Source organism: Condylostylus longicornis, unplaced genomic scaffold (genome assembly GCF_029603195.1).
Source record: "Condylostylus longicornis isolate FDR11 unplaced genomic scaffold, ASM2960319v2 ptg000028l, whole genome shotgun sequence".
Classification (NCBI taxonomy): domain Eukaryota; kingdom Metazoa; phylum Arthropoda; class Insecta; order Diptera; family Dolichopodidae; genus Condylostylus; species Condylostylus longicornis.
The window spans coordinates 420705-439076 of NW_026577997.1; the positions used below are offsets into that span (position 1 = coordinate 420705).

General features: G+C 23.8%; 1 long non-coding RNA gene across 1 annotated transcript in view; it reads right to left on the minus strand.

The window, feature by feature from the left end:
- Window positions 1-240: 240 nt before the first annotated feature.
- LOC129607697 (uncharacterized) overlaps window positions 241-18372 on the minus strand; it is a 42566-nt gene continuing 24434 nt past the window's right edge. Inside the window, exon 4 of the long non-coding RNA XR_008696833.1 lies at window positions 241-363. This is a non-coding gene — a long non-coding RNA (uncharacterized LOC129607697). The remainder of the gene's footprint in view (window positions 364-18372) is intronic.

The window sequence follows — 18372 nt, forward strand, 5'->3', positions numbered from 1 at the left end:
GTCATTTAATAATTCTTATAAATCTTGAAAATTGTTAGTGATTTAAATTGGAGTTAATTTTTAATTTATGTGGACAATGAAGTTGACCGGCCTATTCGCTTTTTCATACTATCTTTATTATTTCATTTTCTATTTTAAATTTAAATTTTTCTATGTCAACACTTTTTAATATAATATATACATCATTGGTAGATTTACATCATAGCTCATAAATTTTCTTATTTGGTAAAATGTTTAATAATAATTTAAAATGAGCGTACATGGCTACTTTCATATACATATGTGTAAACAAATATCATCAAATAGTTAAAATATAAAAATGCCAAAATGTTTATTCTCCATCAGTCAATGTCGAATTTGTACCTAAAATTAAAGAGTAAACTGTTTAATCTAATTCTTAATTGGTTGTAAAACAATTGTTTAACATAAACAATTCAATTGTCATAATTCATGTACATGCGTGTGTATGTATATGCATTAATCAATTATGTTGTTATTAAACAATTGTTTAAAACTATATAACTACTTTATAAATTTACTAAACAATTATTTTTCAAATGTTGAAATTTGTAAAAAAAAAAGGTAAAAACAAAAATTTGTTTTTGTGTTTTTAGTTATTGAATCGTGTATTTTTTTGTAGTGTGACCAGATTTTAATAGTAATATGGAAAAATGCTAAATACATAGAGATTACGTGTTGCTAAATTGCTGGAATTATGAAAGCTTATGATGATTGGTTTGCAAAGTAAGCATGTAATTTTACAATAAAAGAAAACCTAAATTTGTAAACGAAATTAATTTTAATAAATAACAATTTTCTTTTCGTTTTCAATTGGTTGGTTATGAATTAATGTGAACTAATATTAAAAGTATTAAAAACTAAGTACTCGTATTACAACTACAGGCCTTTAAACCAAATTTATCAAATTAAATTTTGGTCTTCAAAATTTAAATGTAATTCGTTTTCTCTAGAAAAATGGTATGCCCTGCGCCAAATTGTTGTAGGTTTTACCCCAAGAAAACGCGATTTATTTCGAATATTTGATAATTTGATCAGTTTTATTCAAAGCTTTCCGCGTATATATTTAAGTTTTTTTTTCCTTATTAATATTATATTCATAATACAATGTCAAGCCTAAATTCACAAAACATAGAAAATACTCTAGTATATCTTTACTATTTTCTGCAACAATACACGTCTTACACAAATTAGTACCTATGTATATGGTATCTGTTTTCAAAGATTACCTACTTTATGGTTAATAATGAATTGAATAAAAAAAAATTTTTTCGCCTTTTTTTATCATAATTTGGCGAACATTATAGATATAAAAAGTATGAAAATACATAATAATATGTATACGATTAAATTATATATAAATATATATGTATATAAACTTATATATAAATATATATATATATACTTACATTAATATATATAAATATATAATAATGTAAGTATTATCTGTAATTTAAAATTTTAGCTAACAAAAAGATGTTAAAATTTATAATTTAAAAATTACGCGAAATACATACATGTGTACACACTCGTATATAAGTACGCCTGTTATTTTTAATATACATATATGTAGATAGGTACATGGGTGTTATATTTATGACTGATTTTAAATGAAGTGTGGCTGTGGCATCAGGTATAAAAAAAACAGAGAGACAAAAAGAAGACAAGAAAAGAGAGAGAAAAAAAACAAGTTTTTGTACTTGTATTTAGCGGAATCAATTTTGAAAAGAAGAATTTCGAATAATTCAAAACAAAATTTGTACTTTTGTAGGTTAATCATGTTAAGGTTTTACTAGTGGACAAAGTATATTATGTTTCTTTAAATTCTTAATACATAGGTATAATAATTGGTACTTACTCTAAGTAGTCACTTATAATTTATTTTTGTATTATTATATATATGTATGTAAAATTACATATGAATTTTTTGGGATACCGTAATTAAACAAAGAAATAAAACTTCCAATTTTTCATATTTAAATTAAAAAAATGTTATCTCGCAATGTATTTTAATTTAAGTATTTTGTTTGAAGTACATTATAGAATAAAGTAAATTTGATATTCAAAGAGTTGTTAGGTCTAACGTTCATTAAATATAAGAAGTATAATTGCCTGTTAATGGAATCTAAATAGAATTTTCGAAACCTAGAATAGCATTACATACATTTCTATTTCCTTAACTTATTAAATTGTAGATAGTTTAGAATTTTTCCCTTCAACTAAAATTTGTGTGGAAATTATAATTAAAATTGTAAAACACTCGTGCATAGCCGTTCAAACTTTTGTATATTTTTCAATAGGTAAAATTTCACCTTTTGACTTTAGATTCGATTTGAATAATTTTAACCTCTAAATTTGATGTTATATAATTTGGATTCTACTATATAATTATTACAAAAGTTTTTTGCGATTTTTCGTTTACATAGTTTTTTTTTTTAATAAATTACAAATTTTTAGTGTTTTGAAAGAAAAATAATTCTTGCAATTTTTTCCAACAATAAAAAAATAATTTTTATTTTTATGAATATTCTTGTCGTGTGCCTGAATAACCTGAAACCAATCCCTAGAGATTTTTTCTTATTATTTCTTTATTGTTTATTGTTATTAGTTAATTTTTTTTTCACTAAAATTTTTCAATTTCCACCCGCTTACGGATAAATTTGAGATTAAAAAAAAAACAAAAACAGGAAATCACAAAAAACATAAAAAAATTACAGTGATTTTAAATTGCCAAAATGTGCTTTTGTGCTTCATAGATTCTAAAAACAAAAAAAAAGATTCCAAATTTTTTTTTGTTTTTTCTACCAGAGTGCACAATAAACTTCAGTTCGCAAAAATAGATGGGAAAACAGAAAAAAATAAAAAAGTAAATGAAAATATTTTTATAATATTTATTCATGATTACGTTGTATAGCGTGACTAAGTATATAAGTATAAAATATAAAATTGTGATACACGGCTTTTTTTGTTGCTCCCTTGTATGTAAATTGGCAAATTGAGATGAATCGAGTGTAGTTGTAAAATAAAGCAATAAAAAATATACAATAATGGAACATAATATTAAACGAAATAAGTAAGTAATGTATTGTTTGTTATGTAATTCGTTCCGACATGTTCGTTATATTGTTTGTTAATTTAAAAATGTAAAAATAGAGTTTTGAGTACTTGTACTATATCCTACTTTTAATTTAATTTTCGTTAAATTTGTTGATAGTCTCGTTAGATTTTGACAGTATAAAATATATCGGCAAAGTCGGTTACTTTTAGTATTAATATATATTCGAATAGTTGCAAAATTTAAACACGATTATTGCGTTTTTTTATTTTAAATGTGATGTACCCTGTACTTATATACTGATATTATTATATACCCTTTATTTGCTTAAATATGAATTCTCCCGTGTTAACATACAAACATACATAGATATATATGTTCATGTGTATCCAACAATTCATCCACTATAAACAATATAACAATTTTTTTTTAATCAAAATAGGAATCTGTAGGAAAAAATTTTTTCGTTTTTTTTTCCTTTTACTTTTTATTTAAAATTATTATTTAAATTATTATTTAACCTATCACACCGAATAAAAAAAAAAGAAAAAGTATAGGAAAAGAAAAATAAGCACAAAAATATGTGTGGTAAGTGTGTATATATTTAAAAATTAAAATTGAAACTGAACCTCAAGGTAACCGACTTTTACTTTCAGTGTATTTTATAACATGATCGCAAAGTTATGAGCAGATAATCATAAAAGTATAATTTTTTTACTGCGTTTTGCTACCACATTAATACAATATACCATATGTATATAGCGACAAAGCGACATGCTGTGTGAGTGGAAAAGAGAAATGTTTCACTAATTTCATCATAACGTACCACTTTATACAATATCTGTGAAAAATATATGTTTACGTGCATAATTCCAAATATGTACCGAGATACAACTAAGTAAAGGTTTAAGTAATAAAGTTCGGCAGTACGGTATTTACAATATGAGCGTCTTTTAAGTAAAAAAATTAATTCTGGGTTTATGAGGGTTGCTGAACAATGAACATTTATTGAACAATAACTGTAATGGGTTAACAATTTTTATATTTCGAAAAATTAACTAAATTTCCTGATTTTCATTAGTATTTTGATGTTAATAAAAATTCTTTTTAACTAACTGGAGAGAAAATAAAATTATATAATTTTTTATTTATTTTTTTTTCATGTTGAATAAACAATATTAAAAATCGAACACAATAAAAGTCTTAAAGGTGTAAATTGCATAAGAATTTGTTTTAAAATATAAATGAAATCTTAGAAGAATATAAACTTTTATGTATGTAAAAATGCACATGATTCTTAACTTTTTTTGCTATAATTTTTAATAATATTATAGGATATGTGTATTTTCAATTATATTCTTAACTAGCCGTATAGTTTACGACAAAGAATTTAAAAAATTATGGGTCTCACACTGATTAGTGCAAAATATCGTATATCAACGCACTGATGTATCAAAGTTTTTCAATGCTATAACAATAATTAATTCATATATAAAAATTCCTTCCCTAGTGTATATGTGTTTAAAAACACGGAATTTAATTTTTTCAGGCGCGCTACGGACTTACGGAGCAGGTTTTGAGGAGTTCGGGCTGCTTCTGGAGTTCCGACTGATTCTGATCAGGAAGGAAAAAGACAGATTCGGCGGCTATTTTTTTACGATTAGACATACCGACTGATGACGGTTAAATTTTTAAATATGGATATCTGTTAGCCTCATCCGACTTTACATTATTAAATGAGAGTTTCTATCATCTTGAAGAGCTAAATGTTTCCTATTGAATTAATATATGTACGAGCATAATCTAAAAACGAATAATGTTGTCTTTAATTATTTTTTATAATGTTTATAATTTTTTAAATTATGAGGCAGTCACATTGAAATCTCGATTATTTTGATTTTTTATTTTTTTTTTACTTTTCGTCTTCTACATTTATAGAAACATATTATTACAGCTAATTCCCTTCCATTTCAATGATTTGATTCTTTCATATTGAAACAAAACAAAAATGACAGAATAATATAATTTTGATGGAAAAAAACGAAAATTATGAATAAAAAGAACCTTGAACTGAAAATTAAATAATGAAAAATAGAAAAGCAAAAAAAAACAAACTACTACAACACCAGTATATTTTAATAAAATTTAAATAATGAAAACTAAATTACTCAAAAAAAAATTAATAAATGGTATGGTTTGTGGTAAATTTATGATAAATTAAGAGACGCCGATATATTATACCGCATATTTTATTAGTGACGTGATGGAAGTTTTGTACGGCAATTAGAAGAACTTAAAATTCTGTAATTATTTTTTAATAATTTTTTTGTCTAAACATGTGGCGATATAAATAGGTATGAGCGTTTTGTGTAAAATTTACAGAAGTTAAAGGTTCAATATTCACGTCTGCCGCTGTACACTTACCACACATATTATATTAAATCAGTTAAATATTCAGTTAAAACTTGTTCTTTCCAATTTAGCGTTTAAGATTTTCAATTCTTCTTTTTCATAATGCATAATGCTTTTTCATACTCGAGTACCAGAAACATTAGGTTACAAACTCTCAAACTCTTATAGTGTGGCCTTAAAAGTATAAAGATAACAGAAAATACACTAGACTAAAATGCGCATCTTTATTACTTATGCTTTGTCTACCCAAACTAAACTTAATTATCTAAAGATTGTCATAAAATAATTTTCCTTCTAATTGAATAAAGAGTAAAAAAAAGTATACATATGTAAATCTACATATAATATTTATTATATTGATATTTCTTAACTCAATTGCATTAGAATAAAATGCGATTGTGTCTATATACGACTGTTCCCCCTTTGGGACTAAATTCTAGAACAGCAAACAAAAAAAAACAAAAAAAAACTTCATAGAAAAATATTTTTTTGTTCAAATAGACAAACGAAGAGAAGTACTAAACATAAAAAAAGAAAAATCTTAAAATACCATATAAAAGAAAATTACTTTTTCATAACTAAATTGAAACCATCATCGAATATTTATTTATAAAAGTTCATAACATAAAACAATATTTATGATTCCTTATGAGAATTAAATTGAGTATCCTTGAAAATGCCATCAGAAAGTTATTTTTTTCTGGTATTTTTATTTTGTTCGCCATAAATATATCTGTAATACATATATATTAATATACATATATATATATATATATATGTAATACACTTATTTATTGGAATTGAAATTGGAGAAAATATATGGCCCTTGAGACTATAATAACGCGATATGTTTTACATTATTATATTTGTTATGTAAAATTTACTAAGTGTTCAATTATTATTGATAACAAAATTTATGAAGAAATAATTCGAAATTTGTGTTTATAATATTAAAACTGGGACAACGTAATACATAAAAAGTTATATGAAAATAATGATATATGTGGGGGTTAACGTTCGGTGGCTGTACATAGCGCATTCAATTTAATTATAGCATAAATATAACTAAAAGTTTTCGGATTTCAATAAACTGCTAGAAAATTTATAATGCTAAATGTGGAAAATTCCGAAAAATACGCTGAACAATCATTAAAATGAAAAAGTTTTTTTTTTTTCTTTTTTTTCGGTAATCTCTTTTTCTAGAAGACAAACATAGTCTCACAAATAATTTAAGTGAAAGGGTTAGTAAACACTTTGGTTTAACGGTACTTAAATTTACGTTTTACAAATTAATATGAGCGTATATATTAGCGGGGTATGTGAACTTTATACAAAAAATATTTTAAATAATTTTTTAATAGAAAGCAGCAACTGGTCATAAGGGCTTTTATTTTAAAATTCTTCATTTTTAAAAACTAATAATTCCTGATCACTTAGTACTTTTCATTCATATGTGGCATAAATATCCGTATATTATTTCATCTTTTTAACTTCTTGTATACTTCTGTGTATATTTCAATATACATATTTACATACATATGCATGTTATATCGTACATACTTGTATATTAAGAAGGATATTTTTATATTATATAGTATGTATGCAAAGTTAACTAAAATCATATTTATAATAGGGTGTATTTTTTTCTTTCTTATGCTTACTTTACTTTAAAGTCTATAAGAACTTGATGGTACTATAAACATTAAAATATAGAGTATAATGCTAGTATAGCAGTAGTAGTAGTAGAATGTACTTTATGATCATAAATGTCATGTTATATTCCCAGTTCTCTGCGTGTAATATAAACCGCATTATCCTTGCAATAATATGCAACATAATACTTATATATTCAAATATGAAAAAAAAATTAAAGTATAAAAATGGTTGCTTCATTTTTTTATTCTTTTATCGTTTTGAATTCATTTTGATTGTGTATAATAACTTAAAAATAAGGCAAAAAGGAATAAAATGTAAAAAACAAAACTTGTTAACAATACTTTTGCAAGATATAATAATTTGTATACATATATTATATATGTATGTAAATAGGATTTACCGAATGTAAATTTATAAAATGAAAAGATAAAAATAAGGGTGAATATTTGTGTTTTAGGACGAAACGATTTAAAATGTACACTTTATATTTAATTTATATTTATATGAAAACGACAATTATACATAAAATATTCGCAAAAGGATTTCAGACGTAAAGCAAAGGGAAAAAAAAATATTTTCTATACTTACTAAAAAAAAAATTATAAACTGTAGGGGTTAAAAAAATGGGCATATTTTTGTTTTTTTGGTTTTCAACACAAAGTCTGTAATTTTTACTTATTTTGCTTTTGAACGTGATACAAAACGCTCCCAAACTTAAAATGCAAATGCAAGAAAAAAAATGTATAAAATTTATATAACTAAAATATCTAAAGGTTTTTTTTGTTGAAGTCAAATGTGAATTTGATTTCCACTTGAACACTTTTGGGTATACTGACGCATATACATATGTAAATATAAAAGTTTTAAGATTGTCTAATTTAATTTTTAATTAGAACTACCACTATTTATTCAAATTTATTTCTATCGAATATTTCTCTCTATTTTTTTACTATATAAAACAAAAAAAAAACCATTCACGTAACTTAAACTATTGGTTCCGTTGAATAGTCAGTGGTTTTAGTGTTAGACAAGTATATTGAAAATGTATTGTGATGAAAATTACTGAAATATTATATTATAATTTATAAAACTTAAAAACCAAAATGTAATTCAAGTCATATAAAATTCAAGTTTACTGCAGTTCAACTTGTACCGCAGTTTTACTAATGATACTGTTGGTACTAATGATCTATTTTTTCAATAATAAATTTTTTATTGTAATTAATTGATTCAATGGAATTACACATTGATTTAAAAAAATGCTATTCTACAATATATTAAGAAATTTAGCAATTAATATTTAAAAGTTAGAAAATAGCTCTTAATGTACTTTCGTATAGAAGATTATTATTGTTAAAATTTCTAGTTTTTATAAAAAAGAATTAGTACAAATCTCATAACAAGTAATTTATAATTAAAACAAGAAACCATTTCGTTTTCGTTTCCCATTGCAAATTACAAATATGTTTAATGATTATTTAGCGCTTGTTGTTCACTTTTATTGAACCCATTACTACTTGCTACTACCAACCTCTTCAAATAACATTTTATTTTTTAATATTTTTTTATAAATTAAATTTTTCGCAATTTTTATTAAACTATATTCTTGCATTTCTCAAAATTCGATAATCTAGTGTATAACGTGGGACTGCAAAAGTGCGGTGGGTATTTATTACAATAAGTATATATGTACATACACATAATATACATATGTATATCATAACAATTCGTAATGCTTATATTGTCGTGTTTAAAAGAAATAAGTTTTTGTTTCGAGTGTTTTTTTTTGTAATTTTTAATTTTTTTTTATTTCAATTTTATTCATTTTCAGCAATGTTATTTTCTTCCTTGCTGGTTGCTTTTTTTTTTGTTTTCGTTCAAAAGTCACGTTCGCATCATTTGTCGTCACAAATACATACATATACGTTACGTATGTATATACTCAAGAGTTTTTTTCTTATATTTGGTATTTTACCTCTTATTATCAACAACGCTTTTATATAAAATTAAATTGAAAGGATATTTTGTGTGTTGTGTATAAAACGTTGTTGCTATATTGAAAAAAAAAATCATTTTAAATTTATAATGGGATTTTTATTTTCCACAGTTTTCTTTTTTTTTTGTTTAAATTCTTGTTATATAAGGATTCAGTATTACAAGGCGGAAAAGCGTATCCAGATTAACTCATGCAAGTGCAAAATATGATTGAAAAAAAAATGATAAAATACGTGTTGAGTGAGTTTGTTATGATTTTTGTATGAATAAAGAAATTTTGATGTATTTCTATTATATGGCGAAAATAATTTAAACGTGCATTGTAAACATATCATATGGATATATGTACATATGTGAATTCATAAAATTTAATATTGCAATACGTGCAGACGAAAAGAGAAAATCAGATTCAACTACATATTTAAATTTTTATTAAAATAAATAAATGATTTTTTAGATAGATTTTAAATAAATATTAGTAGTATTTAGTTTACGGATTTTTCAATTAATAGCTAATTTATCTCTTTAATTTTATTAAAAGAAAATTTTAATACTGCAAAATATCCAATGTTTTAAATACTGAGATATTTCGAAATTCTAATTTTTCTTCCCCTTAACTTGTTCTCTTCTAAATATTCCCTTAAGTGGATTAATAGTTGAATATGCATGTTTGGTTTAGAATTGTGTAGCATCCAATCTTTCCAATTTCACGGCTTAACGTACACATATATGTATAAATAAATAAATACCGATGATATTGATATGAAATTGTCATACTTTCCCACTTTCGTTGCTTTCTAATAAAACTATTACAACTTAATTAACTTTTAATTGCAAAAATAGCGGCAAAATCAATATAAGCACATTTTTTTATAAAAAAAATAAAAATATTGAATCATTTTTTTTCCACCATTATTATTTCCCCCCCTCATAAAAATAGCAAATAAAAGCGAAAGTACTCGTATTACCTTTGGAAGTACAAAAATATTTTGATTGAATTTCACTTTTCCATTTTACTTCGCTTCCGATTCTTTTGTTACTTTCTCTTCCTTTTACTAAAAATTAACTTTATATAGTAAAACAATAAAAAAAAAAGGAACGCGAAATAACAAAACAAAATGTGTAGTAGAATTAAATCAGGATAACAGTTATTTTAATTTGTTTTTTCAAAAGAAAAGTTAAGTGTATATAGTATAACATAATTAGTATGACCAACTATATACCTATATATTATACAAATAAATAATTGTATATCCACTTACACAAAATATACACAATATGGATGTGTTTTAATTAAGAAGGACATTGAAAGTTTGCGTGTCCTTGTACGATATTGTCTATAGTAAACATTTTTTATATACATTATATATACATACATGTGAAAGCAAAATAAAATCTTAAAGTAAGTATTAACAATTAAAGGGAAAAACTTAAATAAAAAATCAAACCATAACTAAATTATAATTTTAACTTCAACCTTATTTTCCATTGTCACTTCACCCCAACCCATTCAAAACTATTTTATTGTCATACTGTAACAGAAAAAGTGAACATAGAGAAATTTCTTATGAATAAAAAAAAATGTTTAAAGAAGAGAACAATATAAAAATGTCCTGAGACCGGAAGGAACAAACCTTTGTTAAGGGGAAATTTTTTATTCCGGTAAGTTTACGTTTATAAATCTCCCTTTTTTCACTTTACTTTACGTATGTTCGCAAGGTAATAGGAAAAATAGCAACATTTTCATTTAAATAATTTCATCATATTATAAAAATTAAAAACCAACATTACACACACAATTATAATTTTTGTATTAAGTTGTAGTAAAAAGATAGAAGTTAATTTGAGCCCTTCATAAGAATTTCACTTTTAAATAACTCTAAATGAATCTTTTAGGTAGGTATGTAAAGTGGATATATGACCATATAACCGTGTAAAAAGGAACTAATCAGGACTATGAATATTTGTTGCGATTTTGTTGTTATAAAAACAAAATAGAAACAAAATATTTAAAAAAAAAAGGGGAAATTTGTATTAAAAATATTTTAATGTTAACAATAAAATAATTGGTGAACGTATGATTAATTTGGTTTGTTATTTTTTTTCATTAAGAACATTTAAAAATTGTTTTTAACTATAATATAAACTACTTATTTAAAATAATAGAGTGAATTTTATGGGGAATTGATAAGCAAGAATTTGAGTTAAGGAAAAATAGTTTCATGATGGGGGCCTCATTAAAATTCGAAACTGGTAGTGATTAGCTAGGGACCTTATCTTTAAAATAATAAAAATTGTAATTATTCAAACAATTTTCTATTTTATATTAATTTCTATATTATATTTCTATATTATACTGCACTTGCACGAGAAAGAAAAAATCAAAATTTCTATATTTCAACTTATAGAACATCTCAACTTCGCACTATTCTTTGATGCCTTCCAGTTTTTGAGCTACAAATTTTTGTTTTTGTAAAACTTTGTTTCAAATACACTTATGTCATATCTTAGAACACTAAAAACAAAATTTTCGGCTTCTAAGTGGGATAAATTTGTATTTTCAATATAAAATAAAAAAAAAACAAAAACATTTGAGTGTAAATAATGCTTGTCCTATGTTAATTTTACTATAAATAAATTGCTACAATAGAAATCGGGAGGAAAAATTCAAAGAACATTATGTTTTGTTGCTGTTCTGTTCTGTTTAAAGAATTTATTCAAATATCTCATAAGCTTATTATAATGGCAAATGTTTCAATTTTCATATTTATATTACATTAGTGCGGCGAATAAACTTTGATACTTTTTTTTAACCATTTTTTTTAAAAAGGAATCAATATGAAAGTAACATAAAAGAAAAACTTATTTGGAAGTGCCGACACAATTCAATTATAAGTGCAAATCGATATATTTTTTATGTATTTACAAAAAAGTACATACTCGTATTAAATTTCAGAAATCTAATAATGCTATTTTTTAAAAACTAACTGCAAAAATCTTTTAACCTTAAACACTTTTATTATTATGTATATATAAGAAATACAAAGACTCATACATATATGAGGTCTGATACAATTAATTTCTCGCTTTTGAAGAGCCGCATTGATAGACAGTAACTAACATAGATTGCGTGACATTTTCCTTGTTTATACAAACATGTGATATGCTACTGCATAATTTAATTAAGGAATCTAAGCATCATTTTTTCCTACAATAAATTTTTTATAAATTTGTTATAATTATTCATAAATTTATTGTTTAAGGAATTCAAACAAGCTATTTTTCTACAAATTTTTTTTCATCTGACACGTGTCATATTTTGTTTTTGCAGAAATTTCCATGAAATAAAAACAATTCAGTGAAATTATTTTACGAATTTCACTTTAAATTGTATGAATATTAACAAGTACGTTGTAATTACATTCGTAAATATGTACACATTTTTGTATTACTTTTGTTTATATATATGTGAAATTTGAAATGCAAATTTACTAGGATTTTGTCATTTCAAAGTGCTGTATTAAAATATTATTTGTACCTTTGTTCATTACAAAGGCTTTTCGATTTTTCAACAGGCGACTTTGTCACTAGAATAAAAGAAAAAATTTTCAACAGAAAAAGAAAGAAGTTCAAAAGAAATGAACTTTATTCAATATTATAATGGAAAAAAAGAAATTAAAAAGAAAAACAAAGAATGAAAAGAATGAAATATATTTTCCACTAATTTCTTATTGTTGTTTTCATTATTTTTATTTATTGTTTTCCTATTTGGAATTTCATATACATTGAAGTTCGATATATAACTTTCATGTAATTACAATATTACCGCCATCATAATGTAACAAAGAAATTTTTCTTTTTTTCATTATAAAAATTTTCTTTAAAATTCAATACTTTCCTGAATTGAATAATATTAAAAAAAAAGAACTCTTTTGAAATTACAAAAGCACGAATCAATTGAAAGAATTGACTTTTCATAGGTATCATACATGCACAAATTTCAATAAAAACGATTACTGAATTGAAAATTAAATTTTTTTCATTTTATGTTTATACAACATGGCAACAATCAAAATATTTACTTGTTCTCAAGTAGAAAAAAATTACAAAAAAAATCTTAATACTTTAAAAATAAGGACACGAGTATCTCACACTGTTTATACTAAAGTAATGTTTAACAAGAATTCTTAAATTCTTAAATTTTATAACAAAAACAAGAAACTAACTCGGGTTATTTTAAAAAGGGTACCGGAATAAGCAGATTCGTTAAGGCACACCTTATAAAATAATATACAAAACTTAACTCCCAAACTACTCTAATATTTACCACATCAAAATCTTAATTATTTATACTATCAAAAAAATCAAAATATAAAATAAAAAAAAAGTTTATCGTAAAATTTTCAAATCTATCCATTTTTTTAACAAAATTAAAATATCAAATAAACGAATATAATATTGCTCTCAATTTCAGTAACATGGTTGGGGCCAATCATATTATTTAGAATTTGAAATTTGTTATTAGTATAAAATTACAAAATTATTTCATGCTACAGAAAAATTATATCAAATTTAAATATTTGAAAACTATTTAATTTTTATGTCATCGGAGAATATCGTGTTAAGTTAATCAAATTTAATTTCCAAATTTACAATATTCTTTTTTTACCCCTCTTTGTTTGGAAAATCCTTCATTTTTTTTGAAAAAATTATATTTAAAATGAAACTTTTAAAGGATTTTCTGTATAATTTTATTTGTTGCATGCAATTTACTAAGAGTACCTATTAATAGATTTCATTTAACATGAATGTAAACAAAATTATTTTTATATTGTTTAGAAAGTTGTATTGCAATTTATATAATATTATTATATGAAAGTTATATAAAAATATTTCAATATTTGTTGATAATGCTTCATACATACATATACATACATATAAAATTGCATTTTAAATTGAAAATAGTTTTAAGTTTTGCAATTTTTGTCAGCTATTTTTGTTAATTTTTCTTAAATTAGTTTTAAAATTTTCTGTAATATGAATAGCTACATTTCTTAAAATTAAAACTGCTAATACATATTCATACATATAGTAGCATAAAATATTCGGCATATTCCCTCGGGGGCAGTAATCAAACTTAAAATATGCACGTGTCAATACTGTTTGCAATTATTAAAAGCTTGAGCTTTAAAGTAGTGTAACAATAGTACTTAATTCAAATTATTTAAGAATTTTTCCGTTGAAGCGCATATAAAATAATTTGTTTAATTTTTTGTTCTAGTTTAAAATTTCAAGCTTGGATGAGTATCTCCAGTACTCGTATTATTTACATAATCAAATCGTATAACTTATAATTTAATTAACATTGAAATCAGATTATTAAAATTGAAAAGTCTTGTTATTATAAATCATTTAAATAATGACAATGCAAAAAATAAAAATATTTAAATACTCTGTATTTTAAATAATTTTGCCCTGTGGTTTTAGGTTTTAAAATATTGCAATAGTTAACAATGCTATTCATTTAAAATAACTACTTATACAATAATTGGTCGAAAACAATATTTTCTGAATGTACATGTAATGACATTATATTTGTACATACTTATTATTTATTTATGTAATTTTTAATAGTAGAGTAAATTAAACAAAATCCTTAACACAATTTCAGAAATTTTAATGGAGAAAAGTTTATTCAATAAAATACTTCATGTTTTTTTAACATAATATTACAAATAAAATATGTATGTATGTATGCTAAATATAACTGTACATAATATTATGTATATATAATATCAAATATTAAATAAGGTGTAATTACCTTATGATTTAATACTCTAATTTTAACTGAATTTTCTTTCAAATAGATTAATGTATATATACATATATATATAGTGCAAAATAGTTTCAAAATTATGGAATTATAGAGAATATAAAGCTTCTATTTTCAAGTTATTACTTAATTGCGGGGCACATTAAAATCATTCTAGAATATATAAAAGCATTTTTTTGCTAATAACATTGTGCAACACCGTGTAATATTCGCTACAAAATAAATTGTAGGTTTTTGATTTATTGATTTTTAATTTAAAAATATAAAATTATTTTAATTAATTTACTAAAAAAGTATTACATAAAAGTAAAATAGTAAATAGATGTTTTTGAAAAATGTTTGCTTTATTCCAAAAAAAAAAAAATGTACAAACGACAGAATGAGTTCATTTTAAATTATAATTTTACGAACAGACTTTGTACAAATATTTATGTAAATGATAAATTCTGGTTGATTGCAAAGTTTTTTTGTTTTTTGTTATTACAGAAAAAGTTTCAAAATCATTACGAATGTACATGCACATGTATACGTGGTCAGACACCAAATATATTGCATTGGGTTAAGAATAAATTTCACCTACACCAGCAGCGCTATTGGGATGATATCATTTTGTATTAAAATTATGTAGGGTCTATATTTTTGGTCCTTTTCGATAGAAATGACGGATCTACAATTTAGTAAATATTTGTTAAGGACTTGTAAAACAATTCCCCATAGGCCATACTGCTGTTGCATGTTCCTCACATTCACACTAAAAAATCTAAAATAAAAATTCTATTTGAGTATATCTTTAATAATTCGAACAATACACTTATGAAATTAGTTTTGTAAATTTGTTTTCTGTTCTTATTTCGTTAATTGGTTTCTACAACTGTTCTACAAATAATTTGAGTATTAAAATGGTAGCAAAAACTTCTTATTAAGTTTAAAAGAATATTTATTAATGTTCATGTGTATCTTAATGAGTGTATCATCAGATTCCATCGATCCCATTATAGAGCGTTAATATTTTAGTTATAATTCATTTTATGAATCTTATCTATAATTGAAAAGCTTCTCTCATCAATTTACGAAGAATTTATTTTTAATCATACATAAAATTGAGTTAATTCCTAAAGCTTTTCATAATAATGCTTTCGTAGAACGAACATAGTTTATTATATACAAATACGATTTCTTCGTCTAATATTTTCTCTTTATTTAAAATATTGAATAAATAATCATGGTATATGGCATTATCTACGTAAATACATTATCGGAAAGAAACTGTTGAGCTTTTTCAGTAAAGCCCTATAGGAATTAATGTGTTGTTGACTGACGCTTTTATAATTTCAAAGAATATTGAATTTTCTCAGAAAGAAACATTTTTCAGAAAATGTTCAAGAAAAATATAAGTGGAAATTTAAATAAAAATAATTTATTTTTTTTTGTTTTGCTATTCTCAGCCCATGCACAGAAAGCATTGCTTGAATCATAACTTAAAATATTTCTTAGCACAAGAAAAAAAAAAACGAGAAATTTGTTATGCTATGTGCGAATAAATATGGCTTAACTGACAATGGGACAGACTATGACTTTAAGTTACTGTATTACCATATTAATCTATGCAAAAGTACTGTGTTTTCAATATTTTCTAAGATATTTTTGGCACTTACTACAATAAATCATTTGTGAAAAGTTGGTGAACTTCGCTCAATTAGTTTTTGAGTAAGGCAAATTTAGTATACCCTTCGAACATACTTTCATACGGGTATAAAAAAAAAACAAAATACGGGGCACGTAATTGTTCCAAAAAATTGGCAAAGCTTTTGCAAAATATTATGGAATTGCTGAATGTGATACCTATATACATATGTGTAAGAATATATGAATATACGTAAATATATACATATTAGTTTAATTACGCTAGTTGCTCGATGTTGAGATTGTTTGAAAGAAATTTATTACTTCAATAATTCACAATCATTTGAATTTTGAAATTACTGCAACTCTGAAAAACTCTAAAGCCCTGGAGTTTTAAAAATCTTTGAACTTGTACATACATAGGTATATAAAGACTTAAACTTCTAGATATCATGTTCGATAAAAAATACATAACTTTTGCGAAACATCTGACCAGTTTTGAGTACATTTTAAGATTTGAGAGTTTTCCTTTAATGTGTACGGTTTGTCAAGTAGACGAAACTACAAAAATGAGTAATTTCAACACTCTTTGAGCCGTTTTCATTATTATCGAATAAAGAACCCCGATAAAAACATGATTTGGATAGATGCATAATATGTACATGTATGTACATATGTACATATGTATGTATGTGCATTTCTCGAAACTGTAAATTCATAATTAAAAAACAATTAATATACCTAAATTGATAGCTAAATAATGTTAGTTAGATTTAAATACTTTTGCTCATGAAATTTAATTGCTTCCTTAATTAATATTTTTGGTATAAACATACAGGCAAGTGCAATCTAAATTATAATAAAACTTTAAAAATGAAGTGATTCAAGTTTCTGAATATCAATATACATACATCTGTAAATACGTACATACTTATATATTAAAATACGTGTGACCATCATGCTAAAAATATCATCAAGCGATTTTCGACCAAAATGAATAGGCATTTAAGCAAAAATAAAAAAAACAGTGGAAAACAATTAAAATAAATAAAATGAATAATTCGAAAAATCTATTTTTATACATAAAATACATGTATAACATAAAAAATAAAATATATCTGTGTAGGTATATATTCAAAATATTCAAAATTAAGAAAGAACATACACAAATCACACAAACCCGTATTAATTCAAACCGATATTATACGAACGGATGACAAAACAAAATAAAATGAACCGGTTCGGTTGTGTTGTATTATTGTATATTAAACTTATCATTTATGGCAAAACAACCATATGTTGTACATCTTCATGCATTTCATATTGATATTATATTGGTATAAAAATATAATAATATATTATATTATATTGCGTATATATGTACACACTTCCAAACATACTTATTTTATTAAAAATTATATCTGTACTTAGATGTATGTAATTGTATATTGTGTACGAACTTAAATGTGCACATGAATATAATATAATATGTATAAAAATATTTTACAGAAATAGAAAAAGCTCCCATATTTTTATAAAAATAGTACATACAACCATGCATATTTCGTTTCTTTCTTTTCCCTTGGAAATAATTGTCGCGTGCCGGTTTTAAAATAAGGCATCACATAAGTATTTATACTAGCAGTAGTATAAATATAAGTAGTCATACATATATAAGTATGTATGTATTTTTACATGCATGCACGTATTTGTAAACACAAGAGATAACATATACTATTTCTCAGCTTTGTCTAACACTAGCTATTATCACTTCTGGCTA